The sequence below is a fragment of the Budorcas taxicolor genome, chromosome 18 (genome assembly GCF_023091745.1).
Source record: "Budorcas taxicolor isolate Tak-1 chromosome 18, Takin1.1, whole genome shotgun sequence".
NCBI lineage: Eukaryota > Metazoa > Chordata > Mammalia > Artiodactyla > Bovidae > Budorcas > Budorcas taxicolor.
Genome location: NC_068927.1, coordinates 38,199,599 through 38,227,046, shown reverse-complemented (window position 1 = coordinate 38,227,046; position 27,448 = coordinate 38,199,599). Strand labels below are relative to the sequence as shown.

General features: G+C 37.4%; 1 protein-coding gene and 1 pseudogene across 1 annotated transcript in view; one reads left to right on the top strand and one right to left on the bottom strand.

Annotated features, from left to right (window-relative positions):
- Positions 1-27,448, bottom strand: part of NFAT5 (nuclear factor of activated T cells 5) — a 110,102-nt gene that overhangs the window by 70,921 nt on the left and 11,733 nt on the right. The gene's annotated exons all lie outside the window — the stretch shown is intronic.
- Positions 3,379-4,388, top strand: LOC128063350 (60S ribosomal protein L23a-like; annotated as a pseudogene).

The window sequence follows — 27,448 nt, the reverse complement described above, 5'->3', positions numbered from 1 at the left end:
TCAGAAAATGAAGATCATGGCATCTAGTCCCATCACTTCATGGGAAATAGGGAAACAGTGAAAACAGTGACTGACTCTTTTTTTGGGCTCCAAAATCACTGCAGATGGTGATTGCAGCCATGAAATTAAAAGACGCTTACTCCTTGGAAGGAAAGTTATGACCAACCTAGATAGCATATTCAAAAGCAGAGACATTACTTTGCCAACAAAGGTCTGTCTAGTCAAGGCTATGGTTTTTCCAGTAGTCATGTATGGATGTGAAAGTTGGTCTGTGAAGAAAGCTGAGCACCGAGGAATTGATGCTTTTGAACTGTGGTGTTGGAGAAGACTCTTTGAGAGTCCCTTGGATTGCAAGGAGATCCAACCAGTCCATCCTAAAGGAGATCAGTCTTGGGTGTTCATTGGAAGGACTAATGCTGAAGCTGACTCCAGTACTTTGGCCACCTCATGCAAAGAGTTGACTCACTGGAAAAGACTCTGATGCTGGGAGGGATTGGGGACAGGAGGAGAAGGGGACAACAGAGGATGAGATGGCTGGATAGCATCACCGACTCGACGGACATGAGTTTGAGTAAACTCCAGGAATTGGTGATGGACAGGAAGGCCTGGTGTGCTGCGATTCATGGGGTCGCAAAGAGTCAGACACAACTGAGCGACTGAACTGAACTGAGTATGTTTACTCAGAAAGAACTTTGAGTATCATCATGTTCTACTTGTGACAGTCAAGTGAAAGTGACAGTCGCTCAGTCGTGTCCGACTCTTTGCGACCCCATGGACTATATACAGTCCATGGAATTCTCCAGGCCAGAATACTGGACTAGGTAGCCTTTCCCTTCTCCAGAGGATCTTCCCAATCCAGGGATCAAACCCAGGTCTCCCGCATTGCAGGCAGATTCTTTACCAGCTGAACCACCAGGGATTTAAAGAACTTTTTTAGGTTATTCAGTTAAATATCTGATAAATACTATAATGTGCCACATGTAAAAAATACTGGGTTAAGTCCAAGGTTTTAAAAAAATGAGAATCTTGTAAAATTACAAAAATACTCTGTACATAAAGACCCATACAAACATACTCTTTGTATTCTATGCAAAAAGGAATATGTAAAAGAAAATAAAGACACAGTAGGCTATGCCCCCCAAAAAACTGAATATCTAGACTTCCCTGGTGGTCCAGTGGTTAAGAATCCACCTGCCAATGCAGGGGACATGGTTCAATTCCTGGTCAGGAAGATTCCACATCCCATGGGGCAACTAAGGCCGTGCACCACAACTACTGAGGTCCAAGCACCCTAGAGCCCATGCTCCACAAGAGAAGCCACTGCAATGAGAAGCCCAAGCACAACTAGAGAATAGCCCCCACTCACTGCAACTAGAGAAGGCCTGCACACAGCAACTAAGACCCTGAGAAGCCATAAATAGATCGCAGGACAAGATCTTGAATAATCAAAAACACAGACTTTCAAGCCAGATTTAGTAAAATAGGCAGCACAAACCCATCATAAGACCAGTCTATAGCAATAAGCAACGATCAGACTCAGATATCTTCTAAAACCTAGCTGTGATTGTTCATAGCAGAGTGAAAACTAGGCTATTAAAATGTATAATTATGTGACACTATAATTATTAAAGAATAGCACCAATACTTGTTGAATGAATATTTTTATGAGTGCCTAATCTATGATCATGCACCATTATCCCTCCTCCATTCTCTTTCCCTCCACACTCTCAAGATACAATGATTTTCAATACTTTAGCCATGCACTCCCTCATTTTATTTCTTTGCAAATGTTATTGTTTCTCCCTGAAATACTGACTTTCCCACAGCCCCTTTTTACTGTTATTTCTTCCCCAAAAGCTTTTCCTAACCACTCTAGTCTTAGTTACGTATCCTTTCTCTGTATTTCCTCTACCAGAACACTTACCACCCACTGTTTCACAATTACCAGTTTACCTCTGTGTACTTCTTATTGAACTACATCGTGTCATGAGGACAGTGGACATGACCATTTCATTCATACTGTCTTCTCAGCAATAGCACAGTGCCTGGCACAGACAGGCTTTTATTTGATGAATGAACAAGAAAACAGAAGCTGTGGAAATACATAAGAATGCTGACAAACCATATAATGAATGAAGAGGCAGAAGGGTCAGAATGAGGGGGAAAAAAAGCTAGGAAAAAAACTAGAGAAAGAGTCAGAGGATAGCTTGGAGAAAGTGTCAAAAAGAACAGTCTTGGAACTGGATGCCCCAAACTGAAAATGCCTCATTTAGTTCAAATAAGAAAAACTGGAAAAACTGTATTTATTTGATGTGACAAAAGATATTTCTTGATACCTTTTCCAAGGAAGTATCAAGGGAGTGATGGGGACAGAAGCCAGAAGGAAAAGAGTTGACGACCAAATGGAAGTGAGGAAATAAATGCAGTGTAAGCAGAAATGTAGACTACTATTTCACAAAGTCCTTGCAAGGAGAAAAAAAGAATACTTAAGGAGACAGGGCCAAATAATGGGTTTATGTTACTTTATTGTGTGGAAGAAGAAATATGTAGGCTTGACAGTATAAGGAAAACAGCCAGTAACAAGGAAAAGTTTAAAGATCCAAGAGAAAACATACAGAAGAGATTTAATTAAGACACGACCACCATATCTGACAACTGCGAAGTCACAACTGAATTTCCAAAAGAATGCTTGCGTGCTGATAGCGGGTTATGGGACAATCAGATGGTAAAGTTGAAATTAGTGTTTCAGTGAATATAATAAAACAGTTTTCTGGGGCATTGTTACAGAATTATACTACTATAAGGAGTTTGCTTTCTAACTTTCTTTTTAAATATAATTTCTTTTAGAACTGTATTATCACGTGCCACAGCAATTCCAGAGAAATTGTAGTTAAACAGTTTGACAACTACTACTATGAAGAAACAAAAAACATAATTAAAAATAATGAAAAACAAGAGATTGCCATGCCCTCCTCCAGAGGACCTTCCCAACCCAGGGATCAAACCCAGGTCTCCCACATTGCAGGCAATTCTTTACCATCTCAGTCACCAGGGAAACCCATGAATATTGGAGTGGGTAGCCTATCCCTTCTCCAGGGCCTCTTCCTACTCGGGAATCAAACCACGGCCTCCTCATTGCAGGTGGATTCTTTACCAGCTGAGCTACTAGGGAAGACCATGAAGAAAAAAAATGTAATAGTAAATTATGAAAAACAAGAGTTGAAAACTATTAAAGCAAAGTAGTACGTCGCAGAGTCAAGCCCTGGAGATTTGAGGGTGCCTTAGCATTTCTTCTACTAACCTGAAAGAAAAAGAAAATAGAAAAATAAGAAGACCCAAACAAATTTTTGAGATAAAGAAGCAAAAAGTTGCTTTTTCATGAAGATGGCACCGAAAGTGAATAAGGAAGCCTTTGCCCCTTCCTGCCAAATGGCAACCCACTCTAGTACTCTTGCCTGGAAAATCCCATGGATGTAGGGGCCTGGTAGGCTGCAGTGCATGGGGTCACTAAAGAGTCGGACACGACTGAGCAACTTCACTTTCACTTTTCACTTTCATGCATTGGAGAAGGAAATGGCAACCCACTCCAGTGTTCTTGCCTGGAGAATCCCAGGGATGGGGGAGCCTGGTGGGCTGCCATCTATGGGGTCGCACAGAGTCGGACATGACTGAAGCGACTTAGCAGCAGCAGCAGCCAAAGCAAATACTTTGAAGGCAAAGAAAGCAATGGTGAAAGGCATCCACAGCCACTGCTGCTGCTGCTGCTGCTGCTGCTGCTAAGTCGCCTCAGTTGTGTCCAACTCTGTGCGACCCCAGAGACGGTAGCTCACCAGGCTCCCCCATCCCTGGGATTCTCCAGGCAAGAACACTGGAGTGGGTTGCCATTTCCTTCTCCAATGCATGAAAGTGAAAAGTGAAAGTGAAGTCGCTCAGTTGTGTCCGACTCTTACTGCAGCCTACCAGGCTCCTCCATCCATGGGATTTTCCAGGCAAGAGTACTGGAGTGGGGTGATCCACAGCCACACACACATACAAAGATCCAGATGTCACCCACCTTCCAGCAACCCAAAACACTGTGGCTCAGGAGGCACCCCAAATATCCTCAGAAGAGCGACCCTAGGAGAAACAAACTTGACCACTAGGCTATCATCAAATTCCCCCTCCTCGTTGAGTCAGCTATGAAGAAAACAGAAGACAACACAATGGTACTCATCTTGGATGTCAAGGCCAAAAAGCACCAAACTAAACAGGCTGTGAAGAAGCTCTATGACACTGTTGTAGCTAAGGTCAACACCTTGATTCAGATTGATGGAGAGAAGAAGGCCTATGTTTGAATGGCTCCTGAATATGATGCTTTGGGTGTTGCCAACAAAACTGAGATCATTTAAACTGAGTCCGGCTGGTTAATTCCAAATATAAAAGTTTTCACTATTAAAAAAAAAAGAGAGAGAGATAAAAAGCTGACGGACTTTGAAAGGAGCACTTCAAAGTGCTCAAAGATAATTCAATTATTTCTTTTAGGCAGTGGCTGTATGGAGAAGGAAATGGCAATTCACTCCAGTATTCTTGCCTGGAGAATCCCAGAGAGAGAGGAGCCTGGTGGGCTGCTGTCTATGGGGTCGCATAGGGTTGGACACGACTGAAGCGACTTAGCAGCAGCAGCAGCAGTGGCTGTGCTCTAGAAGTAAATGCTTCAGAGGCATGTAAGAAATCCCTCTATATCTATTAATGTTTAAAGGGCCAATTACATACAGGAATTAGGGATTAAAACTCAAGATACGAAACTTCTAATACTAGAGGTTGTCAGTATTACTATTAAAAATACATGAATTTTCATTTGACTTTGATCAGAAAGTCAGTATCAACAGACACTATGGTTATTAGGTATTTCCAATATTATTATAATCATTTTTGCATGAAGTGGGGTAGGGAGGAAGGAGAAAACCACAAGGTAACACAGAGATGTATAAAAGCAGTATGATCCTTGTGTCAGGATACCAATATTGTTTACAATAAATAAGAGGTAAGTAGCATGTCATAATGAAAGAGCAAAGGTAGTGAGAACTGGGCTTTCATTACAGCTCTATCTACTTTCTGACTTTAGGCAAGTTACTCATCATAGCAAGCCTTGACTGCCTCGTTTACAATATGACAGTAAGCTTATAATATGACATCTATTTATCTTGCAGAGTTGTGAGCACTAGCAATAATGTATCAGTTCAGTTCAGTTCAGTCGCTCAGTCGTGTCCGCGACCCCATGAACTGCAGCACACCAGACCTCCCTGTCTATCACCAACTCCCGGAGTTCACTCAGATTCACGTCCATCGAGTCCGTGATGCCATCCAGCCATCTCATCCTCTGTCGTCCCCTTCTCCTCCTGCCCCCAATCCCTCCCAGCATCAAAGTCTTTTCCAATGAGTCAACTCTTCGCATGAGGTGGCCAAAGTACTGGAGTTTCAGCTTTAGCATCATTCCTTCCAAAGAAATCCCAGGGCTGATCTCCTTCAGAATGCACTGGTTGCATCTCCTTGCAGTCAATAATGTATACAACACACCTAAAACAAACTGTCCAGCATAATGTAGGCATACAATGATTATTATGCTGACAAATAATTAACTCAACCAGAAGTAATTTACTGTGGGCCAAGGATACAAAAATTAGATAAGAGAAAAAGGTCCCTGTCTTTAAGGGATTGTTCTGTAATGAGAGAAACAGGAAAACAAGAAATCATTTTTAACAATTCAAAGCGGGACGAATGCTATGAAGAAGTCAAATAAGAATCTGTAATAAAGAACAAAGTGGAAACTACTATAAGAGAAGATAGTCAGGGAAGGCCTCTCTGAAAGGTTCCTGGGTATAAGTGAATCAGCAACTCAAAAAGAGCAGAAAGAGAAGTAAAATCATCTGAGGAAACAACATGTACAGAAGTCCACAGGCAGGAAAAGACGTGGCTTGTCTGAGTAACCAAAAGGTGCACAGTGTGGCAAAACCAGAGTAATCAAGAGAATGTGCTTCCTAGATGAGATAAGGTAGGGATGGTAGAGGGCAGCTCTTGCAGGACCTTGGCATCCTTGATAAGGTCAATACAGTGTTTGTTAAATGGATGGAAAAATGAACAGAAGTATGAAACAGAATTCAAACTTCATACAAACAACACAAGGCAAAGAACCTAATGATGTGGCCAGCGCCTTTAAAAAAAACAAAAATAAAAACAAGGAAGTACTACTTATTCAAATCAGTTCATTTTTTAGGGAAGCGAAACAAAGTAAAAATACAGAAATAATTACTATCATCCTAGTAAAGCTAAAAATACAAATGTGAGGGTAAACAAGAGCTAAACACACACTAACACCACAGTACTACAGCTGTTTCCTCAACCTAAAATCTCCCAACCTAAAATGTGCCAGAAGTTTACATGTGAACTGGTTATAATCTATGGCTATCTCTACCGTAAGTCTACAAACTTTGTTATAAAGGGAGCCACAGCTGCTAAAATTACATGTATTCATTGATGGATTACCAGGAACCACTGAGTTATGGAGATACTAATTGGAGCTCATAACACAAATAAAAGTCCTAATTTCTGGCCTCAAATGGGTATGCAATGAGGAAGTTGTTATGGATATGAGACATTCCCCGAGCATTATTTTCTTCATTCCAAAGGCAATCAAGTGAATATTCATGACCATTTTAAAATTACTAATTTCACTTTGAAATGCACATCTTTTCTTTCTGCAGGTCTTGCACTTTCTACAGCACATATCTGGAGGGCAAAAGTGTTCTGTCTGACCTGCACAGTGTTCTAAAACATTCTGAATTAGTAGTCAACATTTAATAATGGGATTTTACATAATCCAGATTTCTGGCCTCTCTTGACAAATCACAAGACCTGGCAACATTAAGTATATATTCCCACAAGGAAAACTTTTAGTGTGACTTCCAGTTACTCAAAGTACCACCCAGCCAATTTCACTGTTTTACATTACATCAAGTCCTGAAGGCATCTGAGTTTTCAATCTCTACACTAGGAGTTTTATGACTGAGATTTTCTTGTGAAATGCAAGGAGGAAAAAACAAAAGATGAATCTTTCCTGAAGAAACTTTTCAAGAGCTTAAAGACTAAAATGCTGATCTCAACTTTCTTGATCATATGGATGATCTTGATCCCTCCCCAGAGGCAAATTTAACAAGAAGGAAACTGTATATGATAGTCAAGGGCTGGGAAGTACCTAATCTTCCAGAGTGTGAAAGAAAGATGCAGTACCAAAACACTTCATATTTTTTTTTTAAAGGTATAGACTTTTACAGAACTTAATAATCTGATTTTTAGAGTTTATTTAGTCTACTTTCTTATTTTATAGATATAGAAACTGTATCTACATAGGTCATAGATACCTAAACTTCATCTATATAGGGCCAAAGGTTAAGAATTTGCCCCAAATCAGATAGCTGACAGCTAAATCAGAATTAGAAAGCAGTCTCAAAACCAATAGTTCATCTTTAACATTTACCAAACATCTAATATTTATAAGGCTCCATGCAAGATAATAAAGACACAAACATGTACAATAGTACTTTTAATATATTGCTTTTTCACTTTCTTTTTTGTCAATATTTTTATAGAATTTTAAAGAACCTCTAAAGGCTACTTTCAAAAAAAAAAAAAACCTACTTCTATACCCTGAAGAATAGAAAGCTGGTACTCAAACAAACATATGCATAGCATGTGCCTAGCAGCACTACTCACAAGAGATAAAAGGTAGAAACAACCTACACGTCCATCAGAAAATAAATGGATAGGACTTCCCTGATGACTCAGTGCTAAAGAATCCACTTGCCAATGCAGGAGGAGACAAGGCTTCAATCCCTGATCCCAGAAGATCTCACATGCCACAGAGGAACTAAGCCCACAGACCACAACTATTTTGAGTCTGTGCTCTAGAGCCCAGAAGCTGCAACTACTGAGCCTACTTGCTGCAACTGCTGAAGTCCACCTGCACTAGAGCCCATGCTCTGCAACAAGAGAAGCCACTGACATGAGAAGCCCGTGTACTGCGACTAGAGTAGCCCTTATTCGCCACAACTAGAGAAAAGTCTGCTCAGCAACGAAGACCCAGCCCAGCCAAAAATAAATAAATAAACAAAAATTTTTAAAAAATATATGAATGGACAAAATACATTGTGGTATCCATACAACGGAATAGTATTCACCCATAAAAGAGAATTCATAAGTACTAATAGATGCTACAAGGTGGATATATCTTGAAAACACACTAAGTGAAAGAAGGTCAGACAGAAGGTCACATGTTGTATGCTTCCACTTATGTAAAGTAACCAGAAGGACAAATCCATAGAGAAAGAATACAGACTGGTGGTTACCAGCAGCTAGGGAGAGGGAGAGGTAGGGAACAACAGTTTAATGAGTACAAGGTTTCCTCTAGGGGTGGTAAAAATATTTTTGAGCTAGATACAGAGAGAGCGGTTGCCTAATACTGTGAACTGCTCACTTTAAAATGGTTAATTCATGTGAATTTCATATCAATAAAGACATTTTAAAGAACAATTCCTTATCTGACCACCTAATACAAAGTAACTGCTCTTCCTATTAGGACAAAACAAAAACAAAACAGAAAGTCCCACGTCCATGCAACCACCTATTAGGTACCCAAATGCAGTGCTAAATGTTTTAAATATAAATTATCCCAGCAAATCTCACACAACAACCAGGACAGATAAATCTACCACAGGAGAAGGAAGAGGCAGTTTCATTACCAAATGAGTACCGCTTGAACGCCAGTTATACTGCTTGCTACAGGTAGCACAGAACAAGTTACTTTTAGCCTGTTTTCTGAACTGTAAAATAGATGAGTTACGATGTTTCCTATCCTTCAGAGGGTCGTTCTAAGGACTAAATGAGATAATTCAAGAATTTAATGACCCAGCTTCTTTGAAAGAATTAATTTTAGCCATTGTTATTATATAATTAAACAATCATTAATATAATATAGCTTAATTTCATTAATTACTATTAATATTATTGGAAATCTATAACTGGTAGGTCTCTCAATCATCAAAAACTGCTCGTATATAATAGTACTGACAAGTAAACTGTTCAAATCTCAAGTTCTTTGATTTAGAATGTATGCGCAAGAACAGACAATCCTGAAATTATACACATCACAGAAGCAGACCTTAATAGAGAATTATGTTCTAAGCTCTGTATAAATGAAAAACATGAAGAGGACCTAGAGGGCTGAAATAAATGCAAACACTGAAAATTAAAATCTGTGAGGAAAAATTTAAAAGATGGTATCATAAAAGTTTCATTTAGTTACAACGTTCTAATACATGAAGCTTCCTACTTTAACATTTTGTTAAATTATAAAATTGATAAAATATATATAAAAGATACATCATTATAGAAAATTGGGATTATTTTTTAAGTATAAAGGAGAAAATAAAGCCACTTCAAATCCCAGTTCTCAGAGATAACCATTCTAACATTTTAATCTATTTCCTACCAGACTTTCTTTAATAAAATTGGGATCATAATTTTATATTTTCCTTAACATTCATCATGGACACTTTCTTTGATCAATAAGTATTCTTTGAATGCATGATTTATAGTAATAGATTTAGTTTCATGAACATTTACTAGACAAAAGATAATGAAGATTTCTCTACCTTTCCTAACATAGAAAAGGAAATTCTAACATTAAATTGCATCCAGAAGGATTTTAATTAGCTAAATTAAAAAAAATTATTCTTAGTTATAAAATTTTCACAAGAAAAAAAGGCTTTATGCTTTAAATGCCTTTCATTCAACAAACTGGAAAGCTAAAGTTTAGACTTCTACAACTACAATTAGTAGCAGAATAAGGATTTGAATTGAAAGCCTAATAAGCATTTAACCAAAACATTACAGGATGACCTGGGTCGGTTTTATCTAATTACAAGTGGGTAGTCTCCTTTAGCTGCTCCATTCTCAAGATAAAGCTAAGAGATGCACCGCTGAAGGAAACCCCTTGAAATTTAACAGTAACAAATTTTAAAATAAAAGACAAATTTAAGTGGGTAGACCAGAGCTCACCATAGAGAAAACACTACATGAGTATTAGCTATTATCACTCACAGAAAATAATCATACTAGCACAGAAAAAAAAAAATTGCATGGTGTGTTTAAAACAGTTAAGAAAATAAAACAGTGATGTTTGTAACAGTTAAAAAATAAATAAATAAAATAAAAGCCCATCAAAGATTAGTTGATTTAAGTATATTATGGAATACAGTCAGCCCTCTGTATCCCCAGGTTCTAAATCCTTGGATTCAACCAACAGCCACAGGCTGGCAACTATTTACATAGCACTTACACTGTATTAGATATTATTAAATAAACCTAGAGATGATTTCAAGTATACAGGTGGATGTGCATAGGCTATATGCAAACACTAGCCATTTTACACAAGGGCTACAAATTTTGGTATCCCCAGAGGTCCAATCCAGGACTGAACCAATCCCTGGTGGATATTAAGGGACTAGTATTGAAGTTATTGTAATAATAGATCAATACATAAGAATATCAGGAAGCAGATAAGAAAACAGGATGTACTATATCTCATTTATGCAGAAATGTACAATAAGAACAAATAATGTAAAGTAGATGGGGCTTCTCTGGTAGCTCAGTGATATTAAAGAATCCACCTGCCAATGCAGGAGAGCTAGGTTCAATCCCTGGTTTGGGAAGATCCCCTGGAGAAGGAAAGGGCAACTCACTTCAGTATTCTTGCCTGAAATATCCCATGAAAAGAGGAGCCTGACAGGCTACAGTCCATGAGATCACAGAGTCAGGCACAACTTAGCAACTAAACAACAATACATACATAGAGTACAGAGAGACATGTCTGAAAGAATAATTAACATATTAATGGTGGTCATATAGAGATACAACAGACTTTCATGTAATTTGTTGTTTTATATCTTTCTGTATTTTAAAAATTCAAGATAAATAAATATGTAAATATTCATTATATAGATTAAATATTAGGCAGTATCACCAGGGAAAAGAAACACAAAATGAAAAAGACCAATGGAGAATAACTTCAAGGAATAGATGGTTGTAGGTTGTGTCTTGAGAATTTCTTTATCCACCCCTTATTGCTTTTCTAACATATTCATTCTATTAATCTTGTACAATCCTCAATAACCCTAACCACTCATCTTCAATAACACTAACCATTCATCTCCCTGAACCACAGCATCTAAGTTTCAATGGAGAAAATAAAAACAAACAGATTAGTACCACTATGAATTCATTATCTTCAAAGTAGCTCAGGAAGTCTTTTTGTTTTTTGTTTTATTTTTTGGCCAAGCCACACGACTTGCAGGATCTTAGTTCCCCAACCAAGGATTAAAGCTACACCTCGGCAGTGAAAGCATGGTGTTTTAACCACTGAACCACCAGAGGGTTCCCTCAGCTCTCCCATCTTAAAGCCACCAACTCATATCTATCATTCTTGGTAAATGAGTGTTCACTGCTGCACAAAGAAAACAGGCAGGCTATAAGACACACGTTACCCACATTCTTCCTTTCCCAGATACAAATTATCCTTACCTTTGTCCCTTTAGGTCCAAGAGAAGACGCAATCCTGTGTACTAGATTCCTTTTTCCTTCCTTAGTCCTTCAAAAGTTTCTTCTATTAATAAATCTTCTATTCTTTATCTTCAACTCCCTCATTCCACAAAATTCCTATTCCTATTGTATCTCTTTCTAGTTTCCAACTTCGCTTCCCTTCACAACCACGCTTAGTACAACAGTGGTCTTCACTAGCTGCCTCCACTTCCTCCACTTACATTTATTACTCAACCTACTACTAGTTGGCTTCTGTTCCCACTAGTCCATCAAAATTTCTGTCGCCAATAAACTCCAATAAAACTGACTTATTTGCAACTTCTGATTCTATTACCAGTAACGCCTCTCTCCATTATCTTTTGTTTCTCTTCTTCCCTCTTTGATTCTTCTTTAGTCCACCAGTTTTTCCATTCCTCTTAAATATTTTGAGTGTTTTGCCCTGGGAAATCAATTTTCAACCTTCTTCTTTCTTATTTTCCTTTCTTGATTATTAATTTCAACTTCAACCATAACTTCAATGATATTCATAAATTGATGACTATCAATGTTTACCTCCAGTTCCAGATTGTTAGATATAAATACTAACTACTATCTTCATTTAGATACTTATATAGACATTTCATCATTAGTATGTCTAAACCCAATCTGTTTATTTACTTCACCCTCCCATCAATCTTTTACCCTCTTGTTAAAAGAGAACTCCATTTTTCCAGTTTGCTAAGTTCAAAAAATGTGGTCATGATCTTTCAACTTACCTTCTTCTCTCACACCCTACACCTAATCTTTAAGCAATTCTTGTCCACTTTTCCTACAAAATATATTGAGAACTCTTACATTCCTTGCCACATCCACTACTACCATCCTGATTTAACTGTCTCACCTGGACTGTTGTCTACCTTGTACACTGAATAATCCATTTAAAACAATCCATTTAATTCAAAGAAATAACTGGAAAATAAAAACACACACAAAACCTAATTCACATCACTCCTTAGCTCCCATGTGAAAGTAAAACCTAAAGTCCTTATGTGATCTCAGCACCTTAACATCTCTCTCACTTTATCTCCTGCAACTCTTCTCCTTATCCACTGTGCTCCAGCACACTAGCCTCCTAACTAGAGCTTCTTGAACATGCCAAGCACCTTCCTAATCTCAAATCCTCTGAACTTAACCATTCCTCCATCTGGAAAATTCTTTCCCTAGATATTACCATAGCTGTACTCCCTCAGTTCCTTCAGGTCCATGTACAAATGAAGCCCAACTTCTTTGAGGCACTCCTACCACCTTATATAAAATAGCACCCACTAGCATTTTATTTGGAGAAGGCAATGGCACCCCACTCCAGTACTCTTGCCTGGAAAATCCCATGGATGGAGGAGCCTGGTGGGCTGCAGTCCATGGGGTCACTAAAGAGTCAGACACGACTGAGCAACCTCACTTTCACTTTTCACTTTCATGCATTGGAGAAGGAAATGGCAACCCACTCCAGTGTTCTTGCCTGGAGAAACCCAGGGACGGGGGAGCCTGGTGGGCTGCCGTCTATGGGGTCACACAGAGTCGGACACAACTGACGCGACTTAGCAGCAGCAGCAGCAGCATTTTATTGGCTTCCCTGGTGGCTCAGACGGTAAAGCGTCTGCCTGCAATGAGAGAGACCATCTTTCCTAATGCTACTTAAGTTTTTTCACTCCCCGTCATTTTTTAATCAATGTAATTTACACAACAAAAGTGTTCCCTTTTAAACTTTGCAGTTCAGTGGTTTGAGTTATAATCACAAAGTTTTAAAGTCATCAGTTCAGTTCAGTTGCTCAGTTGTGTCCGACTCTTTGTGACACCATGAATCGCAGCACGGCAGGCCTCCCTGTCCATCACCAACTCCCGGAGTTCATTCAGACTCACGTCCATCGAGTCTGTGATGCCATCCAGCCATTTCATCCTCTGTCGTCCCCTTCTCCTCCTGCCCCCAATCCCTCCCAGCATCAGAGTCTTTTCCAATGAGTCAACTCTTCGCATGAGGTGGACAAAGTACTGGAGCTTCAGCTTTAGCATCATTCCTTCCAAAGAAATCCCAGGGCTGATTTCCTTTAGAATGGACTGGTTGGATCTCCTTGCAGTCCAAGGGACTCTCGCCAGTCTATGTCTGACGCAGGATACAGCATGCTTGGGGCTGGTGCATGGGGATGACCCACAGAGATGTTATGGGGAGGGAGGTGGGAGGGGGGTTCATGTTTGGGAACACATGTAAGAATTAAAGATTTTAAAATTAAAAAAATAAAATAAATAAAATAAAAGCCAGAAGGCACAAAGTAAATAAAAATAAATAAATAAAGGAAAAAAAAAAGAAGAGTCTTCTCCAACACCACAGTTCAAAAGCATCAATTCTTCAGCGCTCAGCCTTCTTCATAGTCCAACTCTCACATCCATACATGACCACTGGAAAAAACATAGCCTTGACTAGACGGACCTTAGTCGGCAAAGTAATGTCTCTGCTTTTGAATATGCTATCTAGGTTGGTCATAACTTTCCCTCCAAGGAGTAAGCGTCTTTTAATTTCATGGCTGCAGTCACCATCTGCAGTGATTTTGGAGCCCCAAAAAATAAAGTCTGACACTGTTTCCACTGTTTCCCCATCTATTTCCCATGAAGTGATGGGACCAGATGCCATGATCTTCGTTTTCTGAATGTTGAGCTTTAAGCCAACTTTTTCACTCTCCTCTTTCACTTTCATCAAGAGGCTTTTTAGTTCCTCTTCACTTTCTGTCATAAGGGTGGTGTCATCTGCATAGCTGAGGTTATTGATATTTCTCCCGGCAATCTTGATTCCAGCTTGTGCTTCTTCCACCCCAGCATTTCTCATGATGTACTCTGCATATAAGTTAAATAAGCAGGGTGACAATATACAGCCTTGACATACTCCTTTTCCTATTTGGAACCAGTCTGTTGTTCCATGTCTAGTTCTAACTGTTGCTTCCTGACCTGCATATAGGCTGCTGCTGCTGCTAAGTCACTTCAGTCATGTCCGACTCTGTGTGACCCCATAGACGGCAGCCCACCAGGCTCCTCCGTCCCTGGGATTCTCCAGGCAAGAACACTGGAGTGGGTTGCCATTTCCTTCTCCAATGCATGAAAGTGAAAAGTGAAAGTGAAGTCGCTCAGTCGTTTCCAACTCTTCGCGAACCAGGCACCACTAATTCCAAAACACATTCATAACATGAAATGTCATATCCATTAGCAAGTCATTCCCCACTCCCTCATGCCACAAATCTCTGGCAACCACTAATTTACTTTCTGTCTCTATGGATTTGTCTGATTTTACCCTCTAACATTTGATAATCATTTGTTCACTGTCTCTTTCCAGCTACCAAAATATAAACTGGTGAGGGCAGGAACTTTGTTTTCTTTAATTCTGTGGCCCCAGCATCTAGATTAGTGCTTGGTAAACAGAAGGTGCTCAGTATCCCACAACCATCTTATTTCAACATACTCAAAATGAAACTCATCATCTTCTGCTTGGCTTTCCAGGTCATACTAGTGGTAAAGAATCCACCTGCCAATGCAGGAGATGTAAGAGATCCCTGAGTTTGATCCTTGGGTCAGGAAGATCCCCTGGAGGAGGGCATGGCAACCCACTCCAGTCTTCTCACCTGAAGAATCCCATGGATAGAGAAGCCTGCCAGGCTACAGTCCATAGGGTCACAAGGAATCGGACACAACTGATGGGACTTAGCCTTACTTTTGGCATGAAATAGTAATTTATAAGCAGCACTTATCAAACGATGCTAAAATTGTGTCTGCTCTATTATTAACAATGGTGAGTCTCTTTAAAGCACTCAGCACAAAATACATTAAATAAACGAATAAATGGCCACTTTCCCAAATACCTCAATATTCAGTGTATTAAAGACTAAAATTTGCTTAAAAATTAATAACTAAATACTATTATGGCAACAAATCATAATTTCCACTCCTCCATTTCTACTTTCTCCCTAACATCTTCTCCAGACAACAAAGACTATTAATGTCTATCAAGGGTAACGCTCACTTACTTATTGATCCTCAATTAACTCTGGGTCTAAAACCTAGTTTAGAACACACTAGAGGAAGATTAACCTATACATGCCAGAGTAGGGCAGCGAAAGTAGAAATGGCTGTAGCCAGAGCTCATCTCCAAGATTCACCATGGTGAACAGTGCAGTTACCTGTTTTCAACTATCAGGATACTGTGACTTCTACTGTACAAAAAAACACAAGACATATGTAATAACTGTATAAAATGTCACTAGTTGACTATGATACTTCTATCACATTTATTAAGCTTTCTGTGATACTTGAGGGTCTCTTCACTTCATCTGTGCTGTACTAATTCAGGTTCTTAGCATATCCGGCCTTGGTTTACCAGATCTTTCACTGTTATACCTTTTCTCTAGCTTATTCGCCCCTTTCCCAATCTCTAGCTCTATGATCCAGCTGTACTGAATTTCTTTCAATTCTCCAACATACTCATCTCAATATTTTCCAATATGATATTCTCCCCTTCACCTAAAACATTCTTCCTCCAACAAAGTCCCTTCACCTTTACCTGATGAATTTTTATCATTTCAGAACTGAGTCTGGATTTCACCTTTTATCAAAAGCCCCTCTCAGATTCCCTAGTACACTGGCACCTTCTCATGTTCTACTTCATCAATCTGTATTTATTTCCCTTTTCAGAGCATTTAAACATACTATTTTCAATGGATTATTTGTTAGTCTGTTTCCCCAACCAGAAGGCAAGCTAAGTTAGGGTAGGAATCACTTTTTTTTCTTTTACTATTACATCTGCAGTCAGTTGGTAAATACATGTTATTAGCCAAGATTACAGGGGAAAAAAAAGAACCAATCAGAAGTCAGAATACGTTTCAAAACCTAGCTCTTTGACTGATTAACAGTGCAATCTTAGGCAAGTCTCTCAATCATTTGGGGTTTTTGTTTTATTATCTATAGGATGCAGATGATAACTATACCTCCCGGGTGCAAAAAGATTAAATGAAGTAATGTATATCAAAGTGATCTACAAAGCTGTGGGCCAAGTGTAACACGAGTGTAAGCTGTCTACTTGTCCATTCTCCAACAATAGAAATAATCCTACTTGTTTATCATTACATTTTACATCAGCCTATTAAAGTTAAAAGGAACTTTTCTTTAAAAGAAACCAGATTTGGAAGATATACTAGAAGCAAAATGGTTCCTATTCCACCTCTTAGCAGTTTCAACTAACAAGCAGTAGATTTTTCTGAACCTGTTAGTCAAGTGCTAAAAGGTTAATGAAAAACTAGGTAGAAAAGGATAAATTCAGCCCTCTAACAGCTACAGCTGAAAATAGCACCTGGGGGGAAAGTTCTAACATAAAAACAGGTTAAAATACAAGTTTTTTTAATTAAAAAATGCTGATAATCTTATATTCTTACACTGTACCAAAAATGGTATAGTTTCATATAATAATAATAAACTCAATTTAATTCATTTCCTCCTGTTTCCTTTTTCTCATCCTATTCTACACACCTACCAGTTTTAGAATTACATTTATATCTGCATTCTCAAAATTACTTTGTTAAAAATGTAACTGTGCTGAAATATTAGAGGTGAATTAAAGTTTTTCTGATGGCAAATGCCATTTCAGTCTCCTCCATAGGTATTTCACTATAACATCTTCTAGAGAGACAGACAGATACAGAAACTTAGTAAAAAAATTTTCAAAATCCTATTTTGAAAAAATTGACCAATTAAAATAAAATTCTGACTATGATTTGTTGTTTAAGGACTTCCTTGGCAGTCCAGTGGTTAAGACTCCATACTTTCACTGCAGGTGGCATGACTTGGATCCCTGGTCAAGGAACTAAGATATTGCACACTGCAGAAAGATTTGTTCAGTGCATTTGTTCATATTTAGTAAAGGTATACACATAATCTATAATATTCAAAACACACTGGTAATCTAAAACTAGTTTATTCATTTTGGACACTAATATAACTAAAAAATGTAGTTAAATCTGGCATTTTCTCAACTCTCCACAAAAAAATAAAATAATAATTTTTAATTTTAAAAATGTCTGCTAAATGCTGATTTCAGTGTTCAAGACTGACATCTGGAGGCACATATCCTGTGCAGCCTTCGCTGATCCTTTACAGTGTTAAGGACTCCCTCTTCTCTACTTGCATAACACCCCTTATTTCTAAGAAAGCACATAGTGCATTATTTTAAAGTTTGCTGATTTTATTTTCTCTCAACTGTGAACTCTGTAAGAGTGATTCTCTCTTATATTGTGTCCTTAGTCCAATACAAGAGCTATAGATGGCAAATATATGGGGAAAAAATGGAAACAGTGACAGACTTTATTTTCTTGGGCTCCAAAATCACTGCAGAGGGTGACTACAGCCACACTTGCTCCCTGGAAGGAAAGCTATGACAAATCTAGACAAGAGTATTAAAAAGCAGAGATATCACTTTGCTGACAAAGGCCTGTATAGTCACATACTGTGTTTCCAGTAGTCATGTATGGATGTGAGAATTGGACCATAAAGAAGTCTGAGCGCCAAAGAACTGATGCATTTGAATTGTGGTGCTGGACAAGACTCTTGAGAGTCCCTTGGATTGCAAGGACATCAAAAGAAAATCCATCCAATCTATCCTAAAGGAGATCAACCCTGAATATTCATTGGAAGGACTGATGGTGAAGCTGAAGCTCCAATACTTTGGCCACCTGATTAGAAGAGCCAACTCTTTGGAAAAGACCTTGACGCTTGGAGAGATCGAAGGCAAAAGGAGAAAGAGGTCAGAGAATGAGATGGTTAGATAACATCACTGACTCAATGGACATAAATTTGAGCAAACTCCAGGAGATGGTGAAGGACAGGGGAGCATGCTACATACAGTCCATGAGGTCACAGAGAGTCAGATACAACTGAGCAATGGAACAAAAACTAACGGGAGGAAAGGCCAGAAAAAGATAGAGAACACAACTTGAAATTTATAAATATTAAACTTAAAATATGACTATCTAAACCACTTTAGAAGTTATTTTCTCCATATAACCTGAGACAAAGTAACTGTAAACAACAATTTTCTAATATTTACAAGCTGAAATTCAGCTGAGTTTTATTTTAATGATACAAAGAAGAAATAATACTGTTCTGAATTATGAAACACCTCTCCTGAAAAACCCTGAGTTTCAGCTAATACGGCTTTTGTTTTTAAATAAATGCTCAAACCTAAAATTACTAAGAACCATTTTGTTATATATCATTGCCAATCATCTAAAACAAGATTTGTCAATTTATTGGTTCATTCAGAACTATTTCTTAATTAATACTTAATCAGTATTAAGTCAGTTGGTATTTAGCACTCATTTAAATCTGTACTGAGAAGACTTACAAATGTCAAAGTAAGGAAGGCTCTTTAGATACCTGGGGTGTCAAAGAATCACCTATGATGATAGATAAAATATATGGAAAAAGAATAGTGAAAAATAAAGTAACAAAGTATCAAAAAAGCAAAAACAAAAAGAAGACTTCCTGCTGAAGAAAAGGAGGATTTGGAATTCAAGAGCCTTAACCTGAAGACACAAAGGAGTTATCTAAATCATCCTGAAGTTTCTATTCAATCATACTTGAATACTAAAATTAGAGATACTGCTTTATACTGTCTATTCCTAGCTATTTTAAGTCAAAAAACTTCTTTACTCTCTTATCTTTACCAAATATTATCTTTTGAATTTCCACGTTGAAGTTTTTATCTACATTTAAGGATTTTTAGCCATCCAAATGTGGATTTGCTTATCTGTTCTAATATAGCACATCCACATTTGAATTGCTTAAATGGTACTTTTCTCACAGTATACCCCGACCTTTATGAAGAGCTATGTTCACTACAATCCATGATCTCTTCCCTATGCAATTAACACACAAGCAGATGAACAATGTCCTACTAAAAAGGAAGCAGGAAACCAGAGATGGAGCAGAGCACTACAGGAGGGCCCTTCAGTGCTCTGGGAAGGACCCTCCCTGTAATGCTCTGCTCCATCTTGGGTTCCAGAACTAGACAATGGTGAATATTCAAACAGTTCTTAACAGAAGACCTAGAACCTTGCTTTCCACCAAAATACCTCTAATTTGACCTATCCAACAAATGGTTTCTCTCTCCTGGGCAATATTACAGGTTCCAATTTACAGTGATTTTTTTTCCCCAAAAGACCTTACTTTTCATATTTCACTTTTTCTGTTTTATTCATATAATAAAGGTTTGCTAAATTTCACTTTTAAATTTCACTATTTGACTTGGGAAATTCCAACATACAGTTTATTTCTATATTGGCTGATAACTGATGTTCTGAAAAGGCCTAACAGTTAGTTCAAGAAATACTAGTATAAATGTATAGAACAAAGCACATCTAAATTTAAGAGAAAATGCACTTTGGATTTAGACATAAATAAGCAAGTAAGTGTGGTGAGAACACAATTACTCACTAGCTATTTTTCAGCTTTAGGTTACCTTTCTATTTTTAGAATTAGTGGCCATCTCCCTTCTGAAGTTTGCCACCTCAAGCAGCCCATCATAATTTCACCAAATGAGTAAAGCCAAGCTTGATTACAGACCTAATCTTACATATTCTTAGGAGTAAGCTGGTTTCTGTAATTAGGGGCAATATGAAGCTATAGGGTAGTTGAGGAATCTGTGATGAAATCAGTACTCAGTAAAAGCACTATTCTACAAAAATTACTGTAAATTATTTACACCTAAAACATTATTTATTCATAAACCCTACTTGTACACAGATATAAGCATTTACCAGTAAAATTACAAGTACTAGTCAATGGCACCCCACTCCAGTACTCTTGCCTGGAAAATCCCATGGATGGAGGAGCCTGGTAAGCTGCAGTCCATGGGGTCGCTAAGAGTCGGACACGGACACAACTGAGCAACTTCACTTTCACTTTTCACTTTCATGCACTGGAGAAGGAAATGGCAACCCACTCCAGTGTTCTTGCCTGGAGAATCCCAGGGACGGTGGAGCCTGTTGGGCTGCCGTCTATGGGGTCACACAGAGTCGGACACGACTGAAGCGACGAAGCAGCAGCAGTCAAGATAAATTTAATTTCATTAAACTGAATCATATTTAAGTTCTCCCATTTATTCTCAAACTTAAACTTGAGCTGTGGTAATAATTTAAGAGAATGTCCTTTTAAATAGAGAATATTTTAGTAGTCTGAGGACCAAAAGAAAATAAGCACTTTAATGCTTACACAAAACAAATTCTGAACTACCCAACAATGCATTTTACCCAGGTCCTCTGATGAACACAGTTACACCTTTATTACTATAGCAGTATTTGAAAAAGAATAGGTACATGCATATGAATAACTGAGTCACTTTGCTGCACATCTGAAACTAACACTGTTAATCAACTATACTTCAATATAAAGTAAAAATTAAAAAATAATAAAAAGATAAAAGATATCATTAAGAAAATTAACAAAAACTAATAATAATCTAGCAGTTATCCAGGGTCCTCATTATCCTCTACTAATTATTAATATAAATACAAAAAGAACATCTTTACAAGACTTAATAGGGTTTATAGTTTCCATAAACAGTATGAAAAGGCCAGAAGATGAGCCCCCCACACCCAGGTCAGAAGGTGTCCAATATGCTACTGGGGAAGAGGGGAAGGCAATTACTAATAGCTCCAGAATTACTAATAGCTCAAAGAATGAAGCAGCTGGGCCAAAGTGGATATGACCCTCAGCTGTGGATGTGTCTGGTGGTTAAAGTCAAGTCCGGCGCTGTAAAGAACAATTTTGCAAAGGAACTTGGAATGTTAGGTACATGAACTAAGACAGTGTAAAGTCAAGTGGGCCTTAGGAGGCATTACTACAAACAAAGCTAATGGAGGTGATGGAATTCCAGCTGAGCTATTTCAAATCCTAAAAGATGATGCTATTAAAGTGCCGCACTCAATATGTCAGCAAATTTGAAAACCTCAGCCATGGCTGCAGGACTAGAAAAGGTCAGTTTTCACTCTAATTCTAAAGAAAGGTAGTGCCAAAGAAAGTTCAAACAACAGGACAATTGTGCTCACTCGCTCACTCTTCATGCTAGCAAGGTTATGCTCAAAATCCTTTCAACGAGGCTTCAGCAGCATGTGAACCAAGAACTTCCAGATGTACAAGCTGAGTTTAGAAAAAGCAGAGGAAACACATCAAACTGCCAACATTCATTCGTTGGATCACAGAGAAAGTAGGGAATTCCAGAAAAACATCCACTTCTGCTTCATTTTCTATGTGAAAGACTTTGGCTGTGTGGATCACAACAAACTGTGGAAAATTCTTCAAGAGATGGGAATACCAGACCATCTTACCTGTCTCCTGAGAAATCTGTATGCGGGTCAAGAAGCAATAGTTAGAACCAGATATGGAACCACTGAATGACTCAAACCTGGGAAGGACTACAACAAGGCTGTATATTATCACCCTGCTTATTTAACTTATATGCAGAGTTCATCATGCAAAATGTGGGATGGATGAATCACAAGCTGGAATCAAGGATGCTGGGAGAAATATCAACAACCTCAGATGTGCAGATGATACCACTCTAGTGGCAGAAAATAAAGAGGAACTGAAGAGCCTTTTGAGAAGGGTGAAAGAGGAAAGCGAAAAAGCTGGCTTAAAACTCAATATTCAAAAACTTAGGATGATGGCATCTGGTCCCATCACTTCATGACAAATACATGGGGAAAAAGTGGAAACAGTGACAGACTTTATTTTCTTGGGCTCCAAAATCACCGTTTGGCGATTAAAAGAAAAATTAAAAGATACTTGCTCCTTGGAAGGAAAGCTATGACAAATCTAGACAGTCTTAAAAAGCAGAGACATCACTTTGCCGACAAAGGTCTGTAAAGTCAAAGCTATGGTATTTCCAGTAGTCATGTACAGATGTGAGAACTGGACCATAAAGGAGTCTGAGCACCAAAGAACTGATGCATTTGAAATGTGGTGCTGGACAAAACTCTTGAGAGTCCCTTGGACTTCAAGGAGATCAAACCAATCCATCCTAAAGGAAATCAACCCTGAATATTCACTGGAAGGACTGATGCTGAAGCTCCAATACTTTGGCCACCTGATGCAAAGAGACAACTTTAGAAAAGACCTTGACACTGGGAAAGATTGAAGGCAAAAGGAGAAGAGGGCAGCAGAGGATGAGATGGTTAGATAGTATCACTGGCTCAATGGACATGAATTTGAGCAAACTTCAGGAGATGGAGGACATGGAAGCCTGGGGAGCTGCAGTCCATGGGGGTCACAAAGAGTAGGACACAACTTAGCGACTGAACAACAACAAAATAGCTTCCATAGCTACAGGAGCATATCTCACTTCATTTATGCAGTTCTTCTTCCTCCTAGCTCACTGTCATTATTGTGTGACATTTATTGGAAAACTGCAATCCTCATGTTACTATTAAATAAACATTTGGTTTCAAAAAATTAGCAAAATGAATCAATCATGCATATTAATACTCAAAAAATATTTCCAATCTAAATGAGGTTAATCTACTTCATGAATTTTTCACAAATTCATCTGTAGTCTAATCGTGCTCATCAAAATTTTGTTTTTGATTATTTAAAATGTAGCACACTCGGTATTGAGATGATGCCATTTACATTTAAAGCACATTTAAATTATTCAGACAGCTAAAGTACACTGTGTTAAATGGGAAAATGAAACAGTCTCCCTTCCATGTGCCACAACACAATTACCTGTTTCATTAACTTTACCAAAAAAAAAAAAGTTACTATATCTCAGTCTTAAAATTACTTTTGTAAACATTTCATGTGTGGGGTAAAACCATACATAAAATGTACCATTGTAACCATTTTTTCAGTCAACAATTCAATGGTGTTAAGTTCATTCACAATGCTGTACAATAATCATCACTACTATTCATTTCTAGGACTTCTTTATCAACCCAAACATAAACTCTATATATACCCATTAAAAAATAACTCCTCATTGCCCTCTCCCCATAGTCCCTGGTGACAACTATTCTACCTTTTGTCTTTATTCTAGATACTCCAAGGAAACTGACAATATTTGTCCTTCTGTGTCTGGCTTATTTCACTTAGCATATGTTTTCAAGGTTAATCCATGCTGTAAGATGATATCAGAATTTCATTCCTTTGTAACAATGAATAATATTCCACTGTATTTATATACATTTTAGTTATCCTTTCATCTTTTAATGGAAACTTAGCTTTCAGTACAGAGTTGTGCATCCATCATCAACAATAAATTTTAGAATAGTTTTATCATTCTCCAAAGAAACTCCAAATGGTTTAACTATGATTCTCCATACCACTGTCCATCCCTAGGAACTACTAATCTACTTTCTGCCTCTCCAGATTTGCCTAGTCTATAGATTTTATATAAATGGAATCATACAATATATGGTCCTTTATGACTGACTTCTTCCACTGAGCATATTTTCAAGACTCATCCATGTTGCAGAATGTATCAGTAATTGATTCCTTTGGCCAAATACTATTCCATTACATGGACATACTACATTTTGTTTATCCATCCATTCATTAGTTAATGGACATTTGGGTTGTTTCCATACTTTGTCTATTATTAACAATGCTGCTAAGAGCATATATATACACAAGATTTTATGTGTACATATGTTTTCATTTCTCTTGGGTATGTATCTAGAAATGAGATTGCTGGATATGGTAACTCTGTGTTTAACTTTTTGAGGAACTATCAGATTATTTTCCAAAGTGGCTGTACTGTTTTATACTCCACCAGCAATGTGTGAGCTTATTTCTCTACATCCTTATCAACACTAATTTTACCTGTCTTTCTGATTATAGCCATCTTAGTAGATCTGAAGTGGTATCTTACTGTGGTTTTGTTCTGCATTTCCGTAATGACTAATGATGTTGAAAATTTTTTCATGTGCTTATCAATTTAATATATTTTTATTAAATCAGTGCCTTCATTTTAAAACATTTATGTTTATCAATACTTATGAAAAACATATTAAAGCCAATATGCTCTTAAATATAACTTAAATAAATATGTTTAATAGCACAAGCAGTATTTTGCTATTAAACTAAATACACAGGAACAGTTAACCTGATCAATAAAATGAAGTACAGTTAGATTCGTCACACTGTTTATAGCCAATCACCTATGTATTTCTTTCATTTAACTAAGATGCGTTTATTTAAATACCATCAATTCCTGTGCTCAAGAATGTCAGTCAGGTGCAGCCACTAGGAAAACAGTACAAATGTTCCCCCCAAAATTAAAAGTAGAATCATATGATCCAACAGTTCCACTTCCGGGTATTTACCTGAAAAAAACTAAACAACTATCTTAAAAAGGTATCTGCACCCTCATTTTCACTGCAGCATTATTTACAACAGTCAAGGCAAGGAAACAACCAAAGGGTCCATTGATAAATGAATGGATAAACAAGATGTGATATATATACACACATACACAGAGAAATATTATTCAGCCATAAAAGAAGGAGATCTTGCCATTTACCAACATGAATGGAACTTGAGGCATTATGCTAAGTGAAATAAGTCAGAAAGAGAAAGACAAGTATTGTATGATCTCACTTATATGAGCAATCAGAATTGTTTCTTAAAAACTGAACTCAAAGATATAGACTGGTGGTTTTGGGGGTGGGGGAGGGTGGGTGTTGTAAATGAAATGGGTGAAGGTGGTCAAGCGTCAAGAGAACCTTCTTATTTGAGTATCCTAGATTTAGTGATCAAATCTACCTCCATTTTCATCTTAATTACTTAAACCTTTGTCTTAACAGATTAAATAGCTCCGATTCTTTAAAGGCCTAGGCATCCTTCCACCTGTAATAATTTTAATTTGATTATTATTCCAATCAATGCTTTCTACATGGTTTATATAACTAGAGCACAATCCTCAGACTTCCAAGACCATTCCTTCCTTCTTTTTTGGATGTGGTATTTATTCATTCACTCATTCATTCAAGCACCTTTCAGATATAAGGCACTTGTGCCACTTAAGAGAATGTGAGGTATAGTCCTGTCCTTGAGAAACAAGAAATCAGTATAACTTTTTAAACAAAACTGGACTTTACTAAATGCTCTTTATGGTTTACTGCACCTTTAATTTCCATGCTTGATTCTAATATTGTTCAGTCAGTTACCTTATTGGGGTTTGGGTTTCATTTTCTGATCACATGCATAAGCTATTATTTTAATACTAAAGCTCTCCTATGTTTTGAGAGATCTTTCTTCAAATTATTTCCATAATTTTATTAAAAACAATGATCAAAAAGAATAAAATACTTAAAAATAGATGTTTAAAAGATGTAAAACTTATATTCTGAAAACTACAAAACATTGCTGAAAGAAATGAAAGAAAACACATCCCATGTTCATAAAGACTGAATACTGTTAAGATGGTAATGCGCCTCAAACTGGCCTACAGATTCAATGCAACCCCTATTAATATCACAGCTCACTTTTTTGCATAAATTGAGAAGTTGATTCTAAAATTCAAATGGAAATTCAACGGACCCTGAATAGCCAAAACAGTTTCATAAAAGAACAAAATTTAAAGATTCATTCTTCCTAATCTCAAAGCTACAGTAATCAAGACAGTGTGGTACTGACATAAGAATAAACATATAGTTGAACAGAAAAGAACTGAGGATCCATATGCCTATAGTAACTGATTTTCAACAAGGGTGACAAGGCCATTCAATGGGAAACAGCAGCCTTTTCAACAAATAGTACTGGGGGCAACTGGATATCCACATGCAAAAGCATGAAGCTGGACCCCTACTTCACACCATAGACAAAAACTAACTCAAAATGAATTGAAGACCCAAATGTAAGAGCCAAAACTACAGAATTCTCAGAAGAAAACATAGGTGTACATCTTTCTGACCTCGTATTAGGCAACAGTTTCGTAAATATGACACAAAGCATAAGCAACAACAACAAAAACAGATAAAGTAGATGTCAACAAAATTAAAAAGATTTGTGCATCATAAGACTCTACCGAGAAAGTAAAAACACAATTCACAGGAACAGGAGAAAATTTTGGTAAATCATATATCTAATAAGGGACTTGTAAAAAAATATAATAAGAGCTCCTACAATTAAGCGACAAAAAGACAAATAGTTCAGTTTTAAATGAGCAAAGCCTTGAATCGATATTTCTCCAAAGATATTAATGGCAAATAAACACATGAAAAGATATTCAACATCATTAGTCATCAGGTAAATATAAATCAAAACCCCAGGAGACTGCTTCATACTCACTAGAGATAGCTATAATCAAAAAGACAGATAATAGTAAGAATGACAACGATGTGGAGAAATCAGAACCCTTCTATACTGCTGCTGAAGATGTAAAAAGGAGCAGCTATTGTAGAAAGCAGTTTGGCAGTTCCTCAAGAAGATAAATATAGAGTTACCATATGATCCACCATTTGCACTCACAGGTATATACCCAAGAGAGATGAAAGCATCCATACACACAAAAACTTGTACATAAACATTCGTAATAGCCAAAACGACCTAAATGTCCATCAACTAATAAATGAATGGATAAACAAAAGTATGTATCCATTTAATGGAATATTATCCATCCATAAAAAGAAATGAATTACTGATACATGCTACAACATGAATAAACCTTGAAAACATTATAAGTGAAACAAGGAAGTCACAAAAGGCCACATATTATTATTTCTTTTATACGAAATGTTGAGAATAGGCAAAT